Source organism: Pinus tabuliformis, chromosome 7 (assembly GCF_031772625.1).
Source record: "Pinus tabuliformis cultivar Carrire ecotype Pingquan chromosome 7, CPIR1, whole genome shotgun sequence".
Taxonomy (NCBI): domain Eukaryota; kingdom Viridiplantae; phylum Streptophyta; class Pinopsida; order Pinales; family Pinaceae; genus Pinus; species Pinus tabuliformis.
The window spans coordinates 1,346,833,015-1,346,859,183 of NC_142293.1; positions in this window are offsets into that span (position 1 = coordinate 1,346,833,015).

The window sequence follows — 26,169 nt, forward strand, 5'->3', positions numbered from 1 at the left end:
AATCCCGACACCTTCCAGAGCATCCCCCTTAGTCAGGGCCTGCGCAGCTTCTTCAGCAGTTAGTTCTATTATCTCCATAATGTCCTTAGTTTTTGCCATTGTGTCCATCTAGAAATCTAACACTCGCAAACTCAAGGGCTCAATCAACTCTCGGCACACAAAAATCAGGGCTTTGCTCAATAGCTCAATTTGTAAATGACCAAGTGTTATTTCTTGGGCAACCCTTTTTAATTTATAGCTCTTTTTGAATTTGAATTTGACTGTTGCCCCCAAATCCCGTTCATTAATGCTCCCTTAATAGAAGATTTTCCCAAATATTTCCCATAAATTGCGTCTTAAATGCCTGTCGCCCACTCCATTAGCTCTCAAGTCAAGCATCCCTTAGGAATAGTGACTTCACTGGTCACTTTCTAGCCAACCCGCGTGCCAGTGTAGCCCCTGTGCACAGTCGCGGACCTTGTGACTCTTTGCTTCTATGCGCAGCTCTCAAGCAAAATAGTTTATAGTCCCGTGCTTCCTCTCAAATGCGTGGAGCGCTAAGACTATACTTCCATCAACTAGTCAGGTGGTCGCACCACTTGTGTGAAGTTTCATCTTGTCATCCATCATGTTTCCAGGAGAACACCCACCTTTGAGTGTTACGGTTGACATCGCGCACTTTACCATCTGCAACACGCTACCCTACTCAATACGATTAGCAATGTGCGGTCCAAGCCAAGGCATCAGACTGATCAATTCGTGGCGATAGGCCTTAAACAGGTCATCGCAATCATACGCATCCTACCTTATCACCCTGATCTTTTTGCCAAGAAAATCTTCCTTTATCTCATCCTCCACATTCTTGACTTCCATGTCCATGAGAGTGCTTTTCTTCCTTAATCATACCCTTTCTTCTTCATGTTCTTGGAGTCTAAAATTTCCTTGTTGGATTTTTTCTTCAAAGGTTCCATGAACCGTCGTATCCACCCATGCTATCATGCATGGTCTAAGCCCTCCAAGTACTATAGGGCTTACTGCAGTTGCTTCATACTCTAGCCTTGGTGATGCCTATGCAGTCATGTTTTTGCACATGGTCCTATAAGCCTAGAGAACTGTTGGTACGTGCAAGTCCCAATCAGTCCACTTCACATTGTGGATCTTGTTTAGTGCTTCATGTACTTTATTAAAAGCTTCTACGTGGATATTCTTCTACGCACTTGGTCTTTCCATACTTCGTGGTCCCAACTGGAGGGGTCATTCGTGCCATTGCCTTACCTATACTAGCTTACTGATCATGTCCCCTACCGTGAGGATGTTGTGCATTCGTAACCATATGCATGTATCCATCTGGATAGATGGGTGCGTGGGCTGGTTCGTTTGACAATTTTGTCTATTAATCGCATCGGAGGCTTCCAAAACTGCATGCACATCATCCTTCTACATTCGCACCAATCCGAAGAACTTCGTTGGTGCGTACCCCATCGTCTTGTGAGCATAGCTCGAAATACCAAATTTAGAGCATCTAAACGCTATTGTTCTGATACTTCTCTTTCAAATTTATTCAGGAAGTCATCCGCCTCTCTTAACCTGTCATACATAGGCAAGTCTCTTACCTCTCTTTCTACACAGCGCAATGACCTCGTCATCATGTTATAGTTGACCATGGTTACCTTGTGTAACTAGTTCTGACATCATTCTATCTCCTTGTCAGAATCTAATGTGCAGGAGCTTTCATGCTCCCAAGAGATTCGACCATCCGCGGTTGGATTTACCCAATCATTGTCGCACGCGGTTATCTTGTAGATGTAGTCCAGATAGTCGTCGCAGGCATAATCGCGCACTAGCTCTATGTAGTGCGATCCCTCTGCAGGGTCTAAAGGTACCACTATGCATAGTGACCTTTTCTCAAGGAACATCATGCGCTTTTTCAGATTTATCACTCCATTCATGTCAATGGCCCAATCTATTCCGAATAGCACTAGGTAGGAATTGTTGTCATCAATAATCTCTATCATTTTGAAATCTTCTAGCATGCTTTCTCCTTCGATATCTATTGTGATTCCTTGCAATCTCCCCATAGGTATGATCTTTTGCTGGTTCATCATTCGTAGTTGGATAGGAGACCATTGTAACGCAGGCCTACCCATGCGCTCCCATGTCTGCCTTGGCAACACGTCAACGTCCAATCCTAGATCCAAAGTCACTTGGTCCATCTCATATTCCCTGATCTACGCAATCAATCTCATTTCTCTTCCTATTCGCGTAGTGTGCTTCCCAAGCTTCTAGACTACGCATGTTTCTCCCAGTGTGGTCCCAGCGCATCTAGTTATGAGTTCTTGTAGCCCCTTTACAACCTTCCTATCATGTAGCAGCTTCATGCATGTCTCCAAGAACATAGTGAGCATTGATGGGTCCATTTTTGGCTCCATTTGGTCTTTACTTCCTCAAGTGGAGGCATCAACGAAGCTCCTCTTAGCTTCCATGAAGGTCTCCTTAGTGTGCTCCAAACCAAATTTTGGTTCCTTCATTGGAGACTTATGAACCGAGGTGATTTCTTCAGGTTGTTTGGCTTTGTCATCCCCTGTCATAATACCACTTCAGAGCACGATATTTACATTAGGGTCTTCCTTGCATGGCTCAGACCTCATCATTTGCAGGTTCTAAGTCGGGGGAGGTTGGAGTGATCCTTTATCACGTAATCTCGTTATTGGTGTGGGGAAATCCTTTGTCTCATGGTCAAACAATGTATAATAAAAGCATGATGGTTGTGTTGGATTTATACAATCATCGGCATACTGCCCTATCCCTCCACAATTGTAACATATCAGTCGTTCGTGACCTCTTCCTAGCCCCCCTCCACCTCGGCCTCGTTTGCGCCCTTGAAATTTGGTGCATACCATTCCTGTGTTTTGATCAAGGGGACATGTTTTGGCTTGGACTCTGTAGGTAGGAGTTCAATCCATCATCAAATCATAACTTCTACATGTGCACTCATCATGTCCTACTGACCTGGAGAAATTACAGAATAATTGCTATGAATTCTGTGTATACTTCTGTAATAGATGGCAGTTATCTGTAGCATGCTTTCCTCCTCTCTGACAAATTGTGCACCATAGTGTAGGAGTTGTGCTTGGTCCTACTTGTTGCCTCTAGTCTTAGTGGCATTAGCCCTCCTCCCACAAGGTAATTTGTGAACACCGGCAATGTTCCTTGTCGTGCCCCTGGCCGTTGCATTTTATGCACCATAACTCATCACACATCTCTGGGTGGGTTGTCCTGTCTTGTTTCAAACTCTCCATCTCAAAGAACAAGTTTTTCAATTGCGCGTGAATCTACTAAACTCCTAGGTTAGGATCTTGTATTGGAGTCTCGTGCAATCTCATCATGACCTCTAAAGCCTCAGCTTGACTGGTTAGCCTTCGTTGTGACAGTGCGTTCCATAGATGTTGCATTGACGATGCTACGAACCATTGGCGATGTTGCCCATCTATTAATGTCATGTTCGCTTTGCAAATTGTGCACTTCAATCTTTGATTGAACTCCCATCGGGTCTCACCTCGTAGCATTGTGATTTCCTTGAATCCAATGATCAGCTGTGCTTCTAACTTTGGCCTACTACATTCTTTGTTTAGCGCAACTTGGATATCTGCGATTGCCGCATTTGGATTGTCATTGGAATGCTTAATGTACTAGGTCAGTGTGCAATCCTATAGAGTGCTAACCAACATTTCCTTCTTTATATTGTCGTCTATGACACCCTGTACTTCCCATACAGATTTTATTACGAACCAAAACTGGTCTGAATCTTCATTCCCTACTCCCTTAAACACTGGTAGCTTTATCACTCTTTCCATACTGCTTCGAGATGGTGGCAGAGGTGGTATGGGAAAATATGGGGGTGAAGATGATGAAACTGGTGGTGGTGTGGGTGGGGGTGGGATGCGTAGAATTCTCTATCTTATCAGATTGATCGTACTTCTTGGCGAGACCTTCACGAGCTCTTCTTCGCCCCCTTGTGGAGGAGTAATCAAGGGGCTTGTTTCTAGTTCTGTGCTACCTTCATTTCTGTATATTCTCCCACTCCACGTAGCCTCAAACATCAATTTATCCACACAACCTGCTTTTTACACAGTAGAATTTTAATCCAAGTGTTCAAAGATTTAACGCACTTACCTCACAGTCCCTTGAGGAAGCATTATTCTACCTCTCTATAGCTGACTAAATTATCTACCACTAACTCAGTGATGAATCCTCCTATGACTTGATCGAACCAGTGGTCGACAGTGTACATGGTATTATCTTTCGATGCTTACAGTCTACGCACCAATTCTGCAGTCCACACAACAGGTTTGTCGAGTTTACACCTTCCTTGGCTATTTTCTAGCTTCGCAATCCACTCATACAACTCTGTGGTGAAGGATGCAAAGAAAATTTTGCGGATCTCCTTATACAAGTAGCAATCTAACCACTCTTCCTTTGATAGTCACAGATTCTTGTTTTCCTGCGCTGCTAAATCATGAATCTTTCTATCCAACCAATTTTCAATTCCTTTCTTTGTCGGATTCTAGTGATATGACATCAGACATCTCTATGCAGATCCCAATCCCGACAATAGAACCATTTTTTGGCTTGTTGGGGCCTGACTCAGTTTCATAGTTAATTAGACAAAGAAATCCCTGTACTACTGGCCGTTTTGGTAACAATCCACGGAGCACGGACTTAGGTCTCACCCGAAGTAGTATGGGAGGGTGCTAGAACCAAGTTTCCACACCATTGAGATGTCTGAGAGGTACAACTAGTCCTCTGTTTGTTCTTGTTCAGAGGTTGCTTCGTGCACTTCTCGTTCCTCGTAACCTGATACGCTGCTTCGCGTAGCACTAACTAGGGGTTGTGCAATGCTCTGCGCTATTACCCAAGATCTTACTTATCTTCTAGTGTTAATTAATTACCTTCACCTAGTTTAATGTCTTAAGTTATAATTAGCAATAAAAACATTCATACACGATCGCATAGTAAATAAACATTATACTTGCAAATTATATCCTATCATGCATTAAACCAAGAAAATATACATATAATTATATAAAAACTTCTCTTTATTGATTCTCCCAACGGTTACAGACTAGACCTGCCCTATGCACTCAGCTGCAGGGGTCCACACACTTAGCTGCGGACTACTAGGCCTCTGCACACTCAGCTGCAAAGCCTTCTCCTACTCTATGACCCACATACACACTTTACACTTCGACTCAATCACTTAGAATTCTTTTGCTTCCCTTCTATTAGTTATTTTTTTACACTTAGAGCCTCGCTCTACTTATATAATCCCATGGTGTGCAGACCATGGGTAGGTTTATCCAACTAACACTACATTACAAACACTAGGGTGGACAACCCTGTGACTATATTATACTTTCACACCCTGCACCCCCAATTCGCGGAGCTTTTACAAAAATATTCGATCAAAACTTTTGATTTAAGCCCCAAAACATGCCTTGGGGGGATTCCATGCCCAATAGGCAGTTTTTTGACAGGCTTAAACTTTCCCTTCATCTTCTAAGTGAGGTCCTGCTCGTTCATCCTTCCGGCAAACACCGCGGTCGGATTCAGCCTAGAGTGCACTAATAATGTGATCCTGTGGTTCAACATGTCAGTTATGGGGATCGGCTCATTCATCCATAGGCATCCATCACATACTAGGAACAACAAATTTCTGATGACTATTAGGTTTATGTTTGATTGATTGTAGTGCATCACCCATAACAAGTACAGTAGGCTTGACTTGTTGACTCTAAGAATCCATTCCACTAGCTCCAATGCAGTGACTCCAAACTCCTTGTATAAAACCCTCTACATGAAGGTGTTAGTCTCAAGGTGGGGGAATGGCTCAAGGTCTGCCAAATCCCAACCTTCAAGCTTGAAATGCAGGACCCATGCCAAGCATGAACCTTCAAAGGTTATATTCACCAAAAACAGGGGAGTGTTGACAGAGAATTCTCTAACATTTGGGTTTTTCAGGACCTTCACCTTGCCCTTTCGCAGAGGGATATACTCCGGCAGTTTTGAAATAGGATCCACCCCCTCAATGTTAATATCCTCTGCACCCTCCTCTGCCTCCATATTGACCACCTTCCCCTTCTCCTTTGCGCTTGGATTTTCTTTCCACTGTGCCTATATAGCTGCATGTTTCCTCAATGACGTACACACCAACATCGACTTCTTTTGTGTCTCCTTATTTGTCTTAGGGACCTCTCTTGTCAGCGTAGGCTTTGGCCTATGTGATCTCGGCGTCATTGGCATTGTTGTTGGAACCTCCATACTCACAACCTTAGGGGCAACTCCCTTGGAGGTAACTGTCTCTCCAGTGCTTGCCATTTCTGTGGGAACTGGTCCTAACATGATGTCTCGAATAAGCTTGCGGTCTAACTTGGAATACTGAGCGGACATGGGGCCTGCTAGCAAATCCTCAAAGAACTAAGGTTCATGTGAAACAGACATCACAACTCAGAAATTCTCAGAATGCAAAGTGTTTCTAATTGGATGGCCACCTGTAATTTATAGGTGAATTCGAATTCAAATTCGACCATTCCCCCCAAAATCCGTCCTAAATGAGAGATTGGTGGCAAATTTCTAAAGATTTGACACTTGATTTCAGCCTTAAATGCCTTAAATGCTAGTCGCTCGCTCCTCCTGATTGTCTTCTAGCATTCAAATCATGAACAGTGATGGTAATGATCACTTTCTTGGTTGTGTTGCATGGTCTCCACCCCTATAGTGCAGCTCCCTTCACAGTTCTTCTAGTACTGTGATACCCTCCTATTTTGTGCAGACACTTCATCACGTAACTCTTTAACCCGAGAAATGTATTTTATAGTCTCGTGCCACCTTGCAGCTGCCTGGAGTGCTAAGACTATGCTACCATCATGTAGTCATCGGGTCGGGTCCCTGGTGAATGTCTCCAATCGGCTACCATTTACCTTTCCAGGAAATGGATCTCCCTTAAATTTTACAAGTTGAACTACTCCACCATCAGTAATCTCTTTGACCACATATCATCCCAGCCAATGCATTTGAAATTTTCCTGGAAATTTATCAATATTATTGTCATATAATAAAAGTAAATCATTTACCTTGAAGGTGCATAGTTCGATGTGTCGATCGTGCCATGTCTTTTTACATTCCTTCTATACATGATGATGGAATCCAGCCAAAAATCTATCTTCCTCAAGCTCTATCAGTTGTGTGAGCCACTCTTCTAAGGCCCCATAGTCCGTCATCCCTATGAATTCTGTTATGCATAAACTAGGCACGATATACTCCATAGGCATGATAACCTCCACACCATAGACCAATCTAAATGGTGTCTGAGCAGTAAGCTTCTTACAAGTAGTTCTATAGGCACATAACATAGCTCGTATGCACACATCCCAATCATTCCTCTGTGCATTGCAAACCTTTGCTAGTGTGTTCTCCAATATCTTATTAAATGTTTCAACCATCCCATTAGCATGAGGGTGATATGGCATACTCTTCTGATGATAAACCTGCAACTCCTCTATCAGCGCGCTGATCTTTTCATTAAGGAAGTGCATACTGTGATTTCTCATTAAAATCTTTGGGCAACCAAACCTAGTCAACACATACTCAAACAAAAATAATGTAGTTGTTTCCCTTGTACAGTCCTTCACGGGGTGCGCCTCCACCCATTTGGTCAAATTTGGTCACGGTGATGATGTACTGTGCACCCATCTTCTTTCCTGGAGGATGAATCGGTCCTACAAAGTCAATTTCCCATTTTTTCAATGGTTGTAATTATACCTGTGGATTCAGAGGCAGTTCGTCCCTCCACAATGTCCTGTCGGTTCTTTGGCATTCATCGGACGCCCTAAAATATGCTTTGGAATCCTTATGCAATGTTGGCCACCACAACCTAGTGTATAAAATCTTCTGCACTATTTCTTTTATTGCATAATGGCCTCCTGTATCTCCTCCATGAGCTTCAACTAGGATACTAATAGGTTCAAAATCAGGCACTTAGCGTCGTAGTATCTCGTCCGATCCCATTTTATACAAGTGACCTGCAATAACAGAAAAATCTTCCACGTGAACCACCAATTCCTTCTTCTGTTGACTAGTGTATCCTTCTGGAGCCGTTCTTGTAGTTAGGAAGTGGATAACGTCTGCAAAATGATTGTCTACCCTGCGCACTGTAAGGAATTGCAGGTTAGACAGCCCTTCCTCCAAATTCATAGGATCCTCTCCTATTTCAATGTGTGATAGATGATTTGTCCATGCATTCAAGCACCCTAGCTTCACAATTACTTCGAAATCATACTCTTGAAATAACAATAGCCATCTGCATATTTTCGCCCCCAACATAGGCTTATTGACTAGGTATTTTAATGCAGAATGGTTTATATACATCTTAAAGCATCTGCCTAGTAAGTAATGCCTCAACTTCTAGAGTGTGTATAACATAGCCAACTCTTTTCACTCCCTCGTCGAATAGTTCTTTTCAACCTTTGACAACTTCTTACCAGTGAATGTTATCGGGTGATCCAATTCTCCTTCATCGGCATGCATTAGTACTGCTCCCAAAATGATATATGAGGCATACACATGCACATGAAATTCCTTCTTCTAATTTGGGAAGACTAGGATCGGTGTGGTGAGCATTTTCCCCTTTAACACATCTAGGCACCACTGACATTCTTCATTCCAATAGAATGTAGCATCCTTCTTCAACATTTTCTCCACCAGTGTGGTAATCTGACCATAACTCTTGATGAACTTTTGATAATATCTAGTATGACCCAGCGTTGTGCACAATTGTTTAACAATTCTTGGTGCCTCCAAATTAATTATGACCATGATCTTAGTAGGTTCCACCATTAACCCTTGTCTGCACACTACATGTCCTAGCAAAATTTTGAAAGGGATGCAAAATAAACACTTCTTCAAGTTTGTGTGATCTGATACCTTTGGCACGTATCCAACATCAAACACAAACTAGGTACATGGCGTTTTACCAGTCCAAGCACTGTCCAATCATCAAAATATTCCTCCAAAAACTTATGAATGAACTCTTTGAACACTATAATTGTTACAATACATATTTATACATGCCAAAGCATCCAATACCATGGACTGAAAACCATCACGTCCAAAAACATTAACCGAAAACCATAGGTAGGTTCGGCTAACCTAATATAGGTGCAATTTTTTTTTCCCAAGGCGCTACCCCGGACCTCATAGAGGGGGCTACCTACCCCACTCAATCCCTGTCGGCAGGGGGGCCTGCCAGCCTCCCTATGACCCCCCAGCTAGATAATTGGTGCAATGAAGGGGGGGTTCACCCCCCCTCTAACTCCCCAGTTCACTACGTAGGTTAGTCGTGGAAAGAATATAACAAAACCCAATAATCTCCCACTTGTTGTTTTCTTTCCACAGGGGGCCACAGGAGAGCTTAGTCATTTTTCCAACCCTGAAATGCCAATTGTTTCTCTACACCAGGAGAACTTCTCAGAGCTCACATATTTTTTCCATGGATTTGCAGTATTCTTCAAAGTGTCCACCTTTACCAGCAACACCTTTTTGTCTTGTATCATATCCCTCACAAAGTGATACTGAACATCAATGCGCTTTGTCCTTGAATGAGAAGCAGGGCTTTTCCCCAAGGAAATTTCACTTTTGTTGTCACTGTCTATCCTTATAGCTCCGTGCACTAACCCCATACTTGAACAAAATCTCTGAAACCAAACTAATTCCTTGCTTGCATGACTGGCTGCCATGTATTCTGCCTCTATTGTTGATAGTGCCACTACAAATTGTTTCTTACTCATCCATCTGACTCCACCTCCAAATAGGTTAAACACATACCCACTTGTAGATCTTCTCTGATCCAAATCTCCAGCCCTATCTACATCAATAAAGCCACGAATATCCAACACTCTGTCCAATGCTGGTCTTCCTTGGTAGCACAAACCATAATCACTAGTGCCACGCAAATACCTAAAAACCCACTTCACTACTGTCCAGCGCTCCTTCCTTGGTTTTGACATAAACCTGCTCAATACTCCCACTACATGTGTAATGTCTGGTCTAGTACAAACCATTGCATACATTAGGCTACTGACTACACTTGCATATGGAACATGGGACATATCCTCTTCCTTTTTTGTGTCTTGGGACACTGTTCAATAGATCACTTTACACCTACAAGAATAGGAACCTTCACCGGTTTACCATCCCGCATATTAAACCTCTGCAATATTATCTCAACATACTTCCTATCATCCAGAGCTTCCTCTTTTCCCAATCTCTTTTAATTTCCATGCCCAAAATATAGTTTGCAGCACCAATATCTTTCATGTTGAATTTGGAGGACAATTGGGTCTTCAAATACTGGATAATTTCTTTTTCATTTTCAGCCAACAACATATCATCCACATACAAGACCAAATAAATAACACAGTCACCAATTAATTTAAAATACACACAGTGATCTGCGTTGCTTCTGGTAAAGCCAAGTCCCCGTATAAATGTATCAAATTTCTGATACCACATCCTTGGTGACTATTTTAACCTATACAGAGACTTCTTTAACTTGCATACCAGTTCTTTCTTACCCTTAACTACAAAGCCTTCATGTTGTTTCATGTAGATATCCTCTTCCAGATCCTCGTGAAGAAATTTTGTCTTCACATCCATCTTTTCTACCTCAAAATCAAAAGCAGCAGCAACAGATAAAAGTAATCTAATAGAAGTTACATTTGCAACAAGAGAAAAAATATCACCAAAATCAATTCTCGACTCCTAGGAATAACCTTTTTCTTCCAACCGAGCTTTGTATTTCTCCACCTTTCCTTCTACATTTGTCTTCTTCTTGAACACCCATTTGCTACCAATCGGTTTCCTTCTATCCGGTAACTCCACCATATCCCAAGCCTCATTTTTGTTTAAAGATGCCATTTCATCAACCATGGCCTCTTTCCAGAGTTTTCCATCCTCTGAATCTACTGCTTCCTTCATAGTTCTGGGATCATCATCAGTAATAGATAAAGTAAAATCTGAAAAGGAAGCAGATGGACTATACGCTTCTGGCTGCCTTCTTTCTCAAATTGATCTTCTTACACCCGAAGTTTGTGGCTCTTCATCTTCTAATTCCTCATCTATTGTAGAGTCTGATTCTTCCTCCTTTAGCTCAAACTCTATCTTCTCAGGTTCCTTTGGTTGGAATTCATGTTTAATAACATCCTTCGCCTCTTTGAACACCACATCTCGGTTGTACACAACCTTCCTTGTTGTTGGGTTCTAAAGCTTATAAGCCTTTAAACCATCCTTATACCCAATAAAGATGCACTTTTTAGATTAACCATCCAACTTGGTTCGTTTCTCTTTTGGAACATGTACATATGCATCACATCCAAATACCCTCAGATGTGAAAGAGAGGGTTTCTTAACAGTCCATACCTCTTGTGGAGTCTTATCCTCCAACACTGATGAAGGTGATCTGTTGACCAGGTAACATGTTGTCTCCATTGCCTTTGCCCAGAATTCTTCTCCTAACCTGGCACCACTGAGCATTATTCTTGCCCTTTCGATCAATGTCTTGTTCATTCTTTCTGCAACTCCATTTTGCTAAGGTGTATATGGAGTAGTATTTTGTCATGCTATACCACACTTCTTATAGAATTCTTCAAATTCCTTACTGCAAAACCCTCCACTATTATCTGTCCTCAGCACCTTTATCTTCTTCTCTGTCTGGTTTTCTACTAGAGCCTTGAATTCTTTAAACCTGTCAAAGACTTCAAATTTCTTCTTAAGGAAATATATCCATGTATTCCTTGAGAAGTCATTGATAAATTATACATAGTACATAGACATACCCAGTGATGGAATCTTCACACATCCAAACACATCACTATGCACAAGCTATAATATATGTTTCACCCTCTTACCACCAGAGGGGAAACTCACCCGATTTTGCTTCCCATATACAAATTTTTCACAGAAATCAAAATCCAGAGAGCTATTACTCATAACTTCTACCATACCTTTACCATGAAGTATTCGAAGGCCCTTCTCTCCAATATGTCCAAGCCTTTGAGGCCACAACATGGTCTTCTCTCCAGATACCACTAAATTTTCTACTCCACCTTTAAGAACCACAGAGTTGTTTCATCCATCAACAACAGTGCTACCTTACAGCTTGTACAGAGTTCCAGTCCAAACTACCCGCATCAATACCAGTACTCCCCAAACCATCTTGCAGGCATCCTTCTCGAACACTCTTTTACACCTGCATCATCTAGCTTGCTTACAGAAATCAGATTTCTGGCTAATGCAGGAATATGCAGAACCCCCAAAAGTGTTCTAACCCTTCCACCTTTTAACTTCAACTTTACTTTTCCGTGACCAATGATTCTAGCCTTCCTATCATCCCCTAAGAAGACATCACCACCATCATATTTATCATAGTCACAGAACCACTCTCTATGGGGAGTGAAGTGAAAGGATGCACCTGAGTCAATCAACCATGCCTCATGACTACATGTGTACTTGAAGAAGCCAAGTACACATCCCCACCTTTATCTGAAGTGGTCTTCGCCTCTGCAGAAGAAGCATCATCAGATCCCTTTCCTTTATCAAGAGCTTTAGATTTATAGTCCCTTTTGTAGTGCCCTTCCTTTCCACATTTCCATCACACCACCTTTACAGGTTTTCCTGGAGATTTAGATCTGCCTTTAGATTTAGATCTCCCACTCGATAAATTATTTTTGTTTCTGTTCTGGGACCATCATCCTACAGACAAGGCATCACCATTCTGGCTGTCCATATTTTTCCGTCTCATCTCCTCCATCAGCAAGGATGAGACTATTTCATCAAACTGCAAGGCAGTTGCATTGCTACCTATTGTAATAACCAGACTATCCCACGAATATGGTAGAGAACACAAAAAACTGACGCACTTATCTTCATCTAAAATTTTAATATCAACAGACAATAACTGACTTAACACAGTATTAAACACATTCATATGCTCTGTCACTGAGTCTCCATCTTTCATCCTCAGGTCATACAGCGTTTTCTGCAAGAATAGTTTATTCACCAGAGACTTAGATTGGTACAAAGTCCCTAACTTATCCCACAAAGCCTTCATAGTAGCTTCCCCTGATACATTCTGCAATACTTAATTTGAGACACACAATCATATTGTGCTCTTTGCCTTTCGATCCAACTTCTTCCATTATTAATCGGTCACTCTCGTTGGTTTAGTACCTAGATCTACCATGATCCACTAATCTTTATCCACCAATAGATCGTCCATCTTGAGTTTCCACAACTCAAAACTGTCACCATTAAATTTCTCGATCTCTATCTTTCCACTGCTCACCATCTTCCTTCACCACCAGAATCGATCTCATAGATCTCCCACTGAATAGTGTCTAACATAGGCCCGAGCGAAACACCTCAGCAACAAAGGCATCCCCTTGAAGCCAAAACAACTCTGATACCAAATGTAGGTTTAAACCCCGTATAGAAATTACCTGCATATGAATTCTAAAATATGGAAAAATAATCAATGCGAGAGAATAACACATAAAACACATATACACAGATATTTTCCCTTGGATCCCAAAACTGGGACTACCAGCTTGACTTTTCATTTTGTTCCTTTCAATGTTACAATACATATTTATACATGCTGAAGCATCCAATAGCATGGACCAAAAACCATCGCATCCAAAACCATGGAACGAAAACCATAGGTAGGTTCGCCCAACCTAATATAGGGTCCAAATTTTTTTTTCCCGAGGCACTACCACAGGCCCCATAGAGGGTGGCTACCCGCCCCCCTCAAACCCCCCGGACAGGGGGGGTTCCACCCCCCCTGTCACCCCCCCGCTGCACAATTTGTGCAATGAAGGGGGGGCTTTGGCCCCCCTCTAACTCCCCGGTTTAATACATAGGTTAGTATTGGAAAGAATATAACACAACCCAATAGTAATGACTACGAGTGAGAAGATTATAGGTGCATTCTTAAGTCCAAAAGGCATTACTGTATACTGATAGCATCCTTGCTCAGTCGTGAAGGTAGTCTTAATATTGTCTTCTAAAGTGATCTTTATATGATGGTATCCAGAGAACCCATCGGTGAGTGAATAGGCCTCCTCTCTGCCAAAATTATCCAGTACTTCATCTGTGAACGAAGTTGGAAAAGGATCATGAATAGAAGCATCATTCAGTTTCCTGATATCTACGTAAATCCTGATCTCATCCTTCTTCTTCTTTTCCTGAGCTACCATTGGACTCACCCATTCAGATTCCTCCACTGGTTCAATAATACATGCAGCCAACATCTTGTCCAAATCTAAGCGGACCTTTCCCTTGTACTTAAGATTAAGGCCATATGGTCTTTGCTTAACAGGCTTTACGTCTCATTTCAATGTTATTTTCATCACTCCTAAATCGTCAATTATTCCCTTCAAGTCTTAAAACATTGTAGGGAAAAAATCTTGATATCCGCAAAGCAACTTAATGACCTGATCCACCATAGCATCTTCCTAGTAGTCCCCTATCTTTGCAAACTTTGGCTCCGCCTCTATCCCAATATTCACATGTCGAGTTTTCAGCAACATGGTGATATCGAGATTCTCTATCTGTGGTCCCTCAACTTCACGGTGACCTTCTACCTCTAGGATATTAATTTTCCTTGTATCCTCCTCTTCTTCTTCAGCATCCACATTGTAGCACTCCAGCGCATGGCGTAGCTGGGTGGTCCAATCTAGTTGAATCAAATCCAAGGGATCCTGCGGTATTCTGAAGATTGCTTCTTTGACCTCCTACAATGCTTCATAGATGCACTCGAATCTATCCTCAAAGCTGAATGCCATCACGAATCCCTGTCTCAAAATATCCCACTAGTTCGTGCAATGGCAGAGCTCTATTTTCAAGTACCAATTCAATCATATTATGTCCAAAGTGTGACTGAACAAATGCACCCACTCCCGTTGTGGCTTTGTTCCATAAGCATCAGTCAATTTTTCTAAGTGTTTGTCTGGATCACTCCTCCCATCATATTTCTCTGTCAAACTCACTTTTGGGTGAGTAAACCGCACCCTCATCTTTCTTTTGTATTCATGCCTTCCATAAAAATTATCTTTATGCATACCCCACCAATTTGTGGGTGTAGCGCACACCGCTAGATCTAGTGCTTGGAAGCGATGCTTCTCAGGCACTTCCATTTCAAATGCACCCAAAAATTTATCTACATGAGTTACAATGTCATAATAAGGAAAAATCCTTACCTCGGATGATACAGAGTGCAATGATTTAGTCATCATGTTATAGCACAGTGTAGATACTTTGTGCAACCTATTTTACTAGTGCTCCAACTCCTCATCTGAATCCAATGTACAAGAACTTTCGCGGTCCCATGTAATGCCTCCATCTACTGTCAGACTCATCCAATATTGGTCTCGCACTGTTATTTTGTAGATTTGGTCCAAATCATCGTCACTTTCACAATCGCAAACCAGTTCAGCATAGCACGGTTCTTCTACAAGGTCCAATGGTACTATTAGGTGGAACAATTTCCTCTCAAATGACATTGTCTTCTTCTTCAAATTGATCACCCCATTCACGTCAATAGACAAATAGATCCCAAGGATCACAAGGTAGGTGTTAATGTCATCAACAATCTCTATCACTTCGAAATTAGCTAACACACTCACACCTTCAAAATCTGTTGTCACTCCCTATAATCTTCCCATGGGGATAATCTTTTGTTGATTCACCATCCTCAATTGAATTGGACACCACTGTATTGCAGGTCTCCCCATTATCTCCCATGTTTGTTTAGGAAAAAGACTCGTATCTACCCCAAGATCTAGAATAACTTGCTCCATTTCATACTCTCCTATTTGCATAGTGAGCCTCATCTCACGCCCTGTTCTTACCTCATTTTTACAAATTTTCCTGACCACGTGTGGTCCCTTAGGAGAATTTCCTTTACCGGCACATTTATTTATCAACTCTTGTAATCCTTTCATGGCCTTTCTATCATGTAGCAACTTCATACAGGTCTCCAAAAAGGTAGTAAGCATGGATGGGTCCATCTCTGATGACTGGTTATCCTGAGCTCCTAAGGTAGAAGACTCAGTGAAGCTTTTCTTTACTTCCATGAAGGTTTCATTTGTGCGCTTTAGGTCAAAAGCAACCTCCTTCTCCAAATCTTTACGAACCCATTCACTTCCTTCAGGCTGCTTTCCCTTATCTTCGCTAGTTATCATTCCACTTCGCAACACTGTATTCACATTAGGATCTTCTTTGCAGGGTTCATCCCAAATCATCTGTAGGATATGGGTAGGTTGCTAATGATGTGTCCCGTTTTCTTGCATCTTAGCTATTAATATAGGGAAGTCTTCTATCGTGTGGTCAAACTGAGTACAGTATCAGAAAGACAGGCACGTCAAGTTCGTACACCCTTGTGCATAGCATCTTGGTCCTCCACAACTATAGAAAATAACTTCTCCCCGACCTCTCATAGGTCTTCCTCTACTTTGGCCTCATCTGCACACCTGATATCCTCCTCGCGCTACACCAACACCTTGATCTAGAGGCCGTGTTTCTATCTGCATCCTATACGCGGGCGTTCTCTCCATCATTAACTCACAACTACAACAATTGCACTCATCATGACCTACTGATTTGTAGAAGAGTTGTTGCGGTGTCTATACAAATTTATGCAGCAAGTGATAATTATATGTCACATGTTTTGTAGCTACCTGACATATAGAACACCACAACGCGGGCCCCATACTTTTCCTTGCTTGAGCTTAAGGCCTAAGAGGCATTGGCCCTCCTCCTGCAATGTAATTCGCGAAGACAAGGTAGTGATCTTTATCATGCCCTTTGCTCTTACATTTCAGACACCAAACTTCTTCATGCACGTCTGGCCGAGCCATTCTATCCTTCTTCAGACTTTGGAATTCTAGGTAAAGATTCTGCAACCCCATGTGAATCTTCTGAACTCCCAGGGTAGCATCTTGAATCAGTGTCTCATGTAACTCATCGCAATCTCCAGGGCTTCCACCTAGGTCCCAATATTTTAATATGATAAAGAAACTTTTAAATGAGGCAAGAGCGAAGCCATGAACTATTGATGGTGTTTCCCATCCATAAGATTCATGTTAGCTTTACGGATCTTGCATTTTAGTCTCTGATCTAGCTCCTAGGGTGTCTTGCCTGACTTCATCATGATTTCCTTGAATCCAATGATTGATTGTGCTTCATACTTGGGCCTACTGAATTCCTTATTCATTGCAGTTTGAATGTCTGCCGACATAGATGTCGGGTTATCAGTGCAATACTTAATGTACCACGTTAGCACACGATCCTGTAATGCAGTAACTAATTATGTTGCTTTCTTCATCTGATCATATGTAATATTCTTGGTTGTCCATACAGCCTTCGCAATGAACCAAAACTGGTCCGGGTCTTCATTCCCGAAGCCCTTTAAAACAAGAAACTTCACTGCATTTGCCATATTGAATGGTGGCAAAGGTGGTGGAAGTGTGGGCAAAGGTGTATGTTGTGGAGGTGAAGATGGATGTGGTGTGGGCAGATCGGGTATTCACGTGAACCCTTGCCATATTAACTCGATAAGACTCTGCATTGAGGCCTATGCTTCACCTTCATCACCACTCAGAGGAGGCTCAATCATCGGGCTATATTCAGGAACTATTCTACTTCTATCACTGAATAACTTTCCACTTCGCGTAGCTCCAAACATCAAGGTAATTGTATAACCTGCATTTCACACAAGAGCATTTTAATCCAAGTGTTCAAATATCTAAAATACTTACCTCACAGTCCTTTGAAGAAGAGTTGCTCTACATTGATGTCATATCGACGCGAACTCTGTAACAAATCCTTCGATGACACAATCAAGCCAAGGATTAACATCATGCATGATCTTATCTTTAGAGGCTTCCAATCTTTGCACTACCTCTGGGGTTCACACTATTGGACCATTAAGCCTCCACCTTCCTTAGCCATCTGCCAATTTAGCGATCCACTCATATAGCTCAATTGGGAAGGAACAGAAGAAAATTTCGTGTATCTTTGTGTACAAATAGTTGTCCAACTGCTGTTCTTTTATCAATTGAAGATTTATGTTTTCTTACGCCATGAATTCGTGGATCTTTCTATCCAACCACTCCTGAATTTATTTCTTTGTTGGATTCTAGTGATGCGACATCATACATCTCTTTATGTAGATCCCAGCCCTAGCAATGGAACCATTTGTTGGCTTAGTGGGTTCTGACCCAGGTTGAGAGTTAAGTTTGCCAAACAAATCCCTACACTACTGGCCCTTTCGACATCAACCCACAAAGCACGGACTGAAGTCTCACCCGAAGCACTATGGGGGGATGCTGGAACCAAGTTTCCACACCCAAAGATGAGCATGATGTCATTTTATGCCCTAAACCTGCCTTCACACAGATCGGTAAGTCCTAAGGGCTTATCGTTATAATATCTCTTAATTAGATTCTATACCTCCGCGAAGGTCTACGACTATCTTTTGCAGACCCTAAACAGGTGAATCAACCGCTTACATGCTTATGTAATTACCCTTAGTTCTATAGTTACCAAGATCAACTTAAGTGTTTGATAACATTAACATGCAAAAAGATATTCTTCACGTAAACATTTATTATAACTTGTGTTTATATGACAATGTAATTCATGTAAAATTGTGCATTAATACAGTATTAATTTATAGGCCCATCATTCGTCATAACATGATAGCACATTCATTCATTAGAGAAATGGATAAACAAAACATAGATATTTCCAAAATAATATCTTTAATGATACTTCAATTCTTCTTACAGACTGAAGACTTCCCTGCGCACTCAGTGGCGGACTCTACTCTAGGCCTCTGTGCACATAGCTGCAGAGACTCTCTTCTACTTTAAGACTTCTTTGCTCTTTCTTCCATTGACCCATTACATTCATTGAGCTATATTATTCTTATCATGCCTTAGACTCTCTAAGACTCTCCTACTTATATGATCCCATGGTCCATGTACCATGGGTAACCCGACACAAGTTACATAATAGAAGGGTAAAACCCGTTATGACACTTTACCATCTATATGCTCAGCGACCACAACTTGCGGAGACTTTAAACTTTACATAACAAAAAATTGGGCTTTCTTCCCCAAAACTTGGGCTTTTGTCCCAAAATTGAACGTGGGGGACCGTGTCCCAACACTACATGTCAAGAATAGATCATCAACATATAAAACCAAAATCAGTGGTATACATTGGACTATCTTGAGGTAGAGGTTGGGATTGGAATTGCTTCTTATGAATCCCAAATTCATAAAATAATTGTCTATGCAGGCATACCATGCTCTTGTTTCTTGCTTGAAACCATATATTTCCTTCTTCAATATACATGCATGTGTCTTTTCATCTTGTACAGCTTCACATCCCTATTATTTCTCAACATACAGTTCTTCTTATAACATGACTTTAAGGAATGCAGTCTTTACATCCATCTAATGAAGGGTCCATCCTTGACTTGTGGTAAGGGAACATATCGAATGAATGGTTGTATATCGAGCCATGGGTGAAAATATATCATCATAATATTCTCCCTCTTTCTATGAGAAATATAGAGCCATGAACCTTTCCTTCTATTATTCAATGCTACCATACATGCCATGCTTTATCTTGAATAGCCACTTCGATGTTACCATGGAATTCCCGTTTTGTATCAGCATAACATCCCATAATTCATTCCTCATAATTGATTCATATTATTCACCCATAGCATATTTCTAAACATTTTCTTTTATGGCTTCTTCGAATGTGTAAGTTTTGACTTCAGTCATAGTACTCATGGCTGAAACATATCACAGGTACTTGCATGGCTGCTTCCTTTCTCTAAATGATATTCGAAGGAGAATTTATTTCTTAGCGTCCTCTAGAGTGTCATGCAGCCGAAGTTGTCTCTTCCTAGTGGGAGGATTACAGGGAGGAGGATCTAAAGGATCCATGGGCTCCATGGGATCATCACCAATATTTGTCTCAAATTTGGGCATGGAAGGACCATCCAAAATATTGATATCATCATTCTTCTCAGGAGGAGGAGGTGTAGGAAGGTCCCTTACTTTTCCAAGGGTGACATATTCATTGAATGTAGCATCCCTACTAATTTCAACCTCCTTTCACCAGGAATATATATTCTAAATGCTTTAGAATTGTCACAACATCTAACAAACGTACCTTTTCTTCCTATGGCTTCTAATTTGTTCCTTTCTTCCTTGGGCACATGGAAATATATGGTACATCCAAATATACGGAGATGAATAATGTCGGGCTTGAAACCTGTAAATACTTCTTCAGGGGTCTTTTTTTTCAAAGCTTGATGAGGCACCCTGTTTGGAACATACACAAAAACATGTAAGGCTTCAGCCCAAAGGAACTTAGGCAACTTTTGAGCATGGATCATATCTTTCGTAGCTTCTACTATAGATTTTTTTTTTTCTTTCAGCTAGACCATTTTGTTTGGGAGTATATGGTACAATTGTTTCCTTCTTGATACCTTCCTTATTGAAAAAGTCAATGAATTTATTTAACACATATTCTCCACCATTATTAGACTTGAATGTTTTTATCTTAATCCTTGTTTGATTTTCAACTAATGCTTTGACCTCCTTAAATGTTTCAAAAGGCTTCATCCTTATGCTTCAAATAGTATGTCCATGTATGTGTTGAAAAGTCATCAATGAATGTGATGTAGTAGATATAACCACTAATGGATTGCATGAGCATTGGACCACATATGTCAGAATCAATGAGATGGAGGATCTTAGAGGTATTTTTATCACTAGATGGAAATGGTTCCCATGTCATCTTTGCACTAACACATCCTCGACATAGTCCATCATGTTGAGCTTGAACCTTTGGAATCCCTCAAACAATTTCTCCAATTTTAGAAGAGCATAATAATGTATATGAGCCAACCTTCGGTTCCATAATTCCCTTAGATGATTAGTATTATGAAGCAATTCTAGTAGTGGTTTCGTAGCGACCTTATAGAGTCCTTCATATCTCACTCCCAATGTGAATTCATTTCTAATGGGTGATCCAACAAGCCAAGAAATAACTTTTCCCTCAATGAAGGAAACCCTGATCCTTTTGCCTTCCAAAGAACATATTGATATCAAATTATTCTTCAACCTTGGCACATACATCACATCATGTAGAAAAATAGATTCACCAAATTCAAATGAAATTTGACAGATCCAAAACCTTTAACGGGATGAGTGGAGTTGTCTCCAAGATGATTTTCAAATTTAACTCCCTCTGTACCAAATTAGAGAGAACTTCCTTATAACCAGAGAAGTGATGAGTGGAACCACTATGAACCAGCCAACTATCCCATGAATTCGGAGGAGGAGAACTAGTAAGGGAAGAAATAATAATATATTTAGATTGATTTCCAACATTAATTTCATACTAGGAGATATTGATCAGTGGTTGTCATTGATGTCAACCCAAGCAGCACCAGGGGCTACCCGATCTTGCATGGGAATTTTGACTTGAAAAAATACTCTATTCCAAGCATCTTCTACATGGATTCCACTTATCGAGATGTTTCTATTCATATATGGCACACTGAGTAATTCTTCATGGTTTGAGAAATATTCATGTTTGAAGTTAGTAACCCTAGTTAGTGGGCTAAAACCCTATGGCATTGTGGCATGGCACTCATAATTGGTTGTGGTCATTAAATAGTCAATAAGAAAAAAAACATCTCTTAAAATCCCTCCAATGTTCACTTGTTTAGGATCCTCTCAACTCAAGACATTCATATAAATCATGACCCTCATATCCTACTCTAGTAGGAATTTTGTGGCTTCAAATAGGTCATCGTGTCATTTCCGATATAAAAAATTTTATGCAATGCTTTAGAAGCTGAAATTAAAAATCATTTGAGCCAAAAACTTGATTAACCTCGTGACAAAATTTTAGATCTTGGTTCGCTATATTTTCCGAGATATGATCTGAGGAAGTTTGGGTTTTTGTAGGCTCTTGAATTCCATGTGAAACATGTGATGTTGGGAAACTCATCATAACTTTCTCTCTGAGTATTGGATTCAAATTTCATAAATAGTCACAGAAAGAGGATGTTTTTTTTTTGTTAAGTATCATTTTTAGGGCAGAAGGTTACAACATTGACACGTGGCACTTCCTACAATCCCTCTACTGAACTAGTTTGTAATCAGGTCATGGTCAGATATTGGGCATAAATATTTCTTGAAGAATCAAATATTTATCAGACCTATGGGGTTGGAAAGAGGAATCATACAGTAGGACAAATTTCAAACCCTAGAGATCTGAAATTACATAGATACAATAGATTCAATATCGATCTCATAGAAGGCAAGAAAAAGCACGCATTCAAGGATCACTATAGTAAGGACCACACATCAACAGTCAATGGTAAGTCTCCTATTACAAGGTATGTATGATTAGTGTTTAAATCTGAAATATGAGTATCATCTCTAACATATGTTTTTGGAGGAAAACGTGAGTACATACAAGGCCTTAGTTATATGTCTATGTCTCTATATGTCATAGTTAGTTTTGATACCACATTTCAGATATCCTATTCTTTATACTACCCATTTGATGCTACATATTATAGATTCTACACCAAGTCTACTAAATATATATGATGTTGTAATTTCATGTTAGTTGTCTTGTCATAGTTGATAGAATGGCCTCTATTGTTGTACCTAGAACTTCTTCTATCACAAGTCTAGGGTCTGTCATCAGTTTTTATTGTATCTATCTTTAGGTAAATTATGGATATAGTCTTGCATAGAGTCTAGGAATATATCAACAGTGGGATTCTTTATCTACTACTACAACAAGTCACCAAAAAAAGTGAAAAGCACACTTCAGGTAAGCATTGTAATTTTAATTTGTATTTATTCATTATTATGCACTTACATGAGTTTTGTAGGTAGTGGTAAATTGAAGGGTATTTTGTTTTGTTTTGGGATTGGTTTCATAGGAAAAAATTTTCATGTAGTTAGAAGAATATTCATGTACAACTTCAAGCAAGAATTGAATAGAAGAAGTATCAAATCAAAGGAATCGTTACAATGGGACATCCTTTGAAGACATGAAACCATTTGTATATTGTGAAGAAGTGTCAAGGCCAAGAGTCATCAGTGTAAAGATGTAAAAAAGTCATTTGTAAAAGTGTCATCATTGGAAGAGTCATTACTGTAAAAGAGTCAATCTACTAGAGTCGAAAAGGCATTATTGGGAGGTATAGGAGTCTCTGTTGGGATGTTGTCATGGTTGGGTTGCAAGTCATAATGTGATTGGGTGTTTAGAAAAAATCATTGTAAATCATATTTTATCATGGATCATTGTCCCTAGTATGAGAATACACACTCTTTCCTCATTTCTGTCATTATAGGGTGGTAGGGAGGTGCTAGACTGGTGCAGGAAGTCCCCTACATGTTGGAGCCCGTGAACACTTCAGGGTGTTAAGTTGGTCTAGGATGTTGGGGCATCAATTCAGTTGACTACTAAAGAAACTAGGGCATTGGGGTGTCCTTCCAGTGGGAGATGGAGAAGAATACTTTTCTAGAATTTTAGGAAGTTGTTGCTTTCATTTCAATTGGGGTTGAAGATCAAAGAATTCATTAGAAAAGCGTTCAGTGGTTTTTGACTCAGAGGGGGTTTTCCACCTAAAATTATTGTGTCTACTATGTTATTTTGTTTATTCTTATTACTACATAAACAATAATAATAACTGAAGATTAAATAATGCTCTGAAAATATTTAAAAGTGCTAATTGCTAAGGAATATTGATTCACCCCCCTCTTAGTATTTCCATCAATTGGTATGAGAGCTTGGTTCCTCCAATAACAACTTAACTGGTGTATGTCATTTTTTCAGAGCATAGAGATGCGAAAGTCAAACAAGTAGGTTACAAGGATTTCAAAGAAAGGTACATGTACAACAAAATCTGACGAAAGTGAGTATTGTATACCAACCCTTGATTTTGATACAAATAATTACTGAATATGGGAATCTAGGATGGATGTACATTTTCACATGCATGGAGTGTGGGAATCAATTGTTTTTGGAGACACATCTATCAATGAATCTAAAAGGTACAATTCAAATCCCATGAATGTAATTTTGAATGTTTTTCAAAATTATATGAAAACAAATGTTGGTCAATGTTCAACAACTAAGTCACTTTTGGGAAAAGCTTCATAATCTATATTCAACAAAGAAATCAGGTCAAGATGTTATTGAAAATTTAGATCTTTCTAATTATGATGAAGAAATGGGAGAAATGTGTAAAACAACATTTGAAAATCAAGTGATCAAGGTGATAAAGGAACTCAAAAGTCAAAAGGAAAAGACAAGAATTTGGAAGAAGAATTGAAGACAACAAAAGAACACATCAAATATATGAAGAGTCCAAGAAGATGATTAGTAGTCTTAGAACTCAATTGGATGAAATCAAGAATACAGTGACATGAGGTCTCAAGAAATAAGTCCAATAGAAGAAACAAGAACTCGACACAACGTTTGCAGATATTAGTAGGATCACATAACAGATGCAGGAAGAAAAAATTGAAAGGAAGGAATCTAATCAAAGATACATATCCACTGTTGACCAAAAGAAAAAGGAATTAGAAACATATTCAGTAGAAATAAGCAAGGTCAATATTGAAAATGAGAAGTCGAAGTAACAGATACATGTTCTGAACAGAGAAGTAGAGAAGACCACTCTTCTCAAGCTACAGGTTGAGGAGGCAGAAAAAAGAAGGAAGATATTGAGAATATTGTTTCAATAAGATATTTCTCAAAAGAAAGAATAACTTGATGCAACCCGCGATGAGATAAACAAGCTCAAGGGGTCACAAAAATAACACTTGCAAGATAAGACAGATGAAGAAGAAAAAAAGAAGGAAATTAAAGATGGTAAAGCTCCAGTTGATGAAGGTACAAGCTCCACATATTCGTAGGATGATTTTAAGAAGGAAGTTGATCGAAGTGAAAATCCAAAGAAGAATGTTGCAACTCTAAATAACAAGACCAAAAAAATCAAGAACAAAGGACCACAACAAACTACAAAACTGCCTCCAAAGAAGAATGAAAAATCTTCTAGGTATATTGATTTATTTAATGGTTATTATTTTTCATGCTGTAACTATGGACATATGGCCAAGGATTTTAAAATTATTGATAGGTAAAACTATCAAGGACCATCACATTTGAATGAACCATTCAGGTGTGCACATTTATTTTATGGTTATTTATTTTTATTTGCTAACTATGCACATATGACTATATTTTTGGAGACATGATCTAAGGAATTTTGGGTTTTTGCAAGCTCCCAAATTCCATCTCAAATAGAAGAAATTTTTCAAAATTGAGACAAGTTCGATGATGATTTGGTCAAATGACAATACGTGTTATATTGGTCAAACATTGAATGTTTCAATTGCCATAACTATGGCAATAGCACGCGTGGTTGAAAATATGAGATGGAATCATCTATGGTCAAAATTGAATTCTTCAAGTGTAATAACTATGGGCACATGCATCGAGACTACATGAATAGGAAGGTCTAGAAAAAGAAACAGGTATAGGAAGACAAAATAGATAACAAGGTTTCAACAATTACGCTTTCGAAATTTGTAAAAGAAAAAGGTCATGAGGAATTAGTAGTTGCTTCAGATAATGACTCAAGTCAAGATTGCCCATTAGCTGACTCACTATTTTGAACAATCTAGCTTGTTGACTCCTTAAAGTTTGTAGAGGAGTGTTGGGTCCCTATAATACTAGTGATTACCCCATTACTATTGTAGTTATACCCCTTATTTATATTGTTGTGCCCCTATTACCCCCATATTGTTATTTCTGTGCCCCATAGAATCCCTCTATTGTTATTTTTGTGGCTTTATATTATTATTGTTAGGTCGGCTGGATTATATTGTGACTCCTTAGACTCCTATATATAGAAAGGAGGTTTTGTCATTTGTATCATCCAAGAATTGTTCATTTATGTAATGTAAAGGAGGTTTCCCCCTCGAAGAGGCTGAATTCTAAGGCGTTGATCTATCT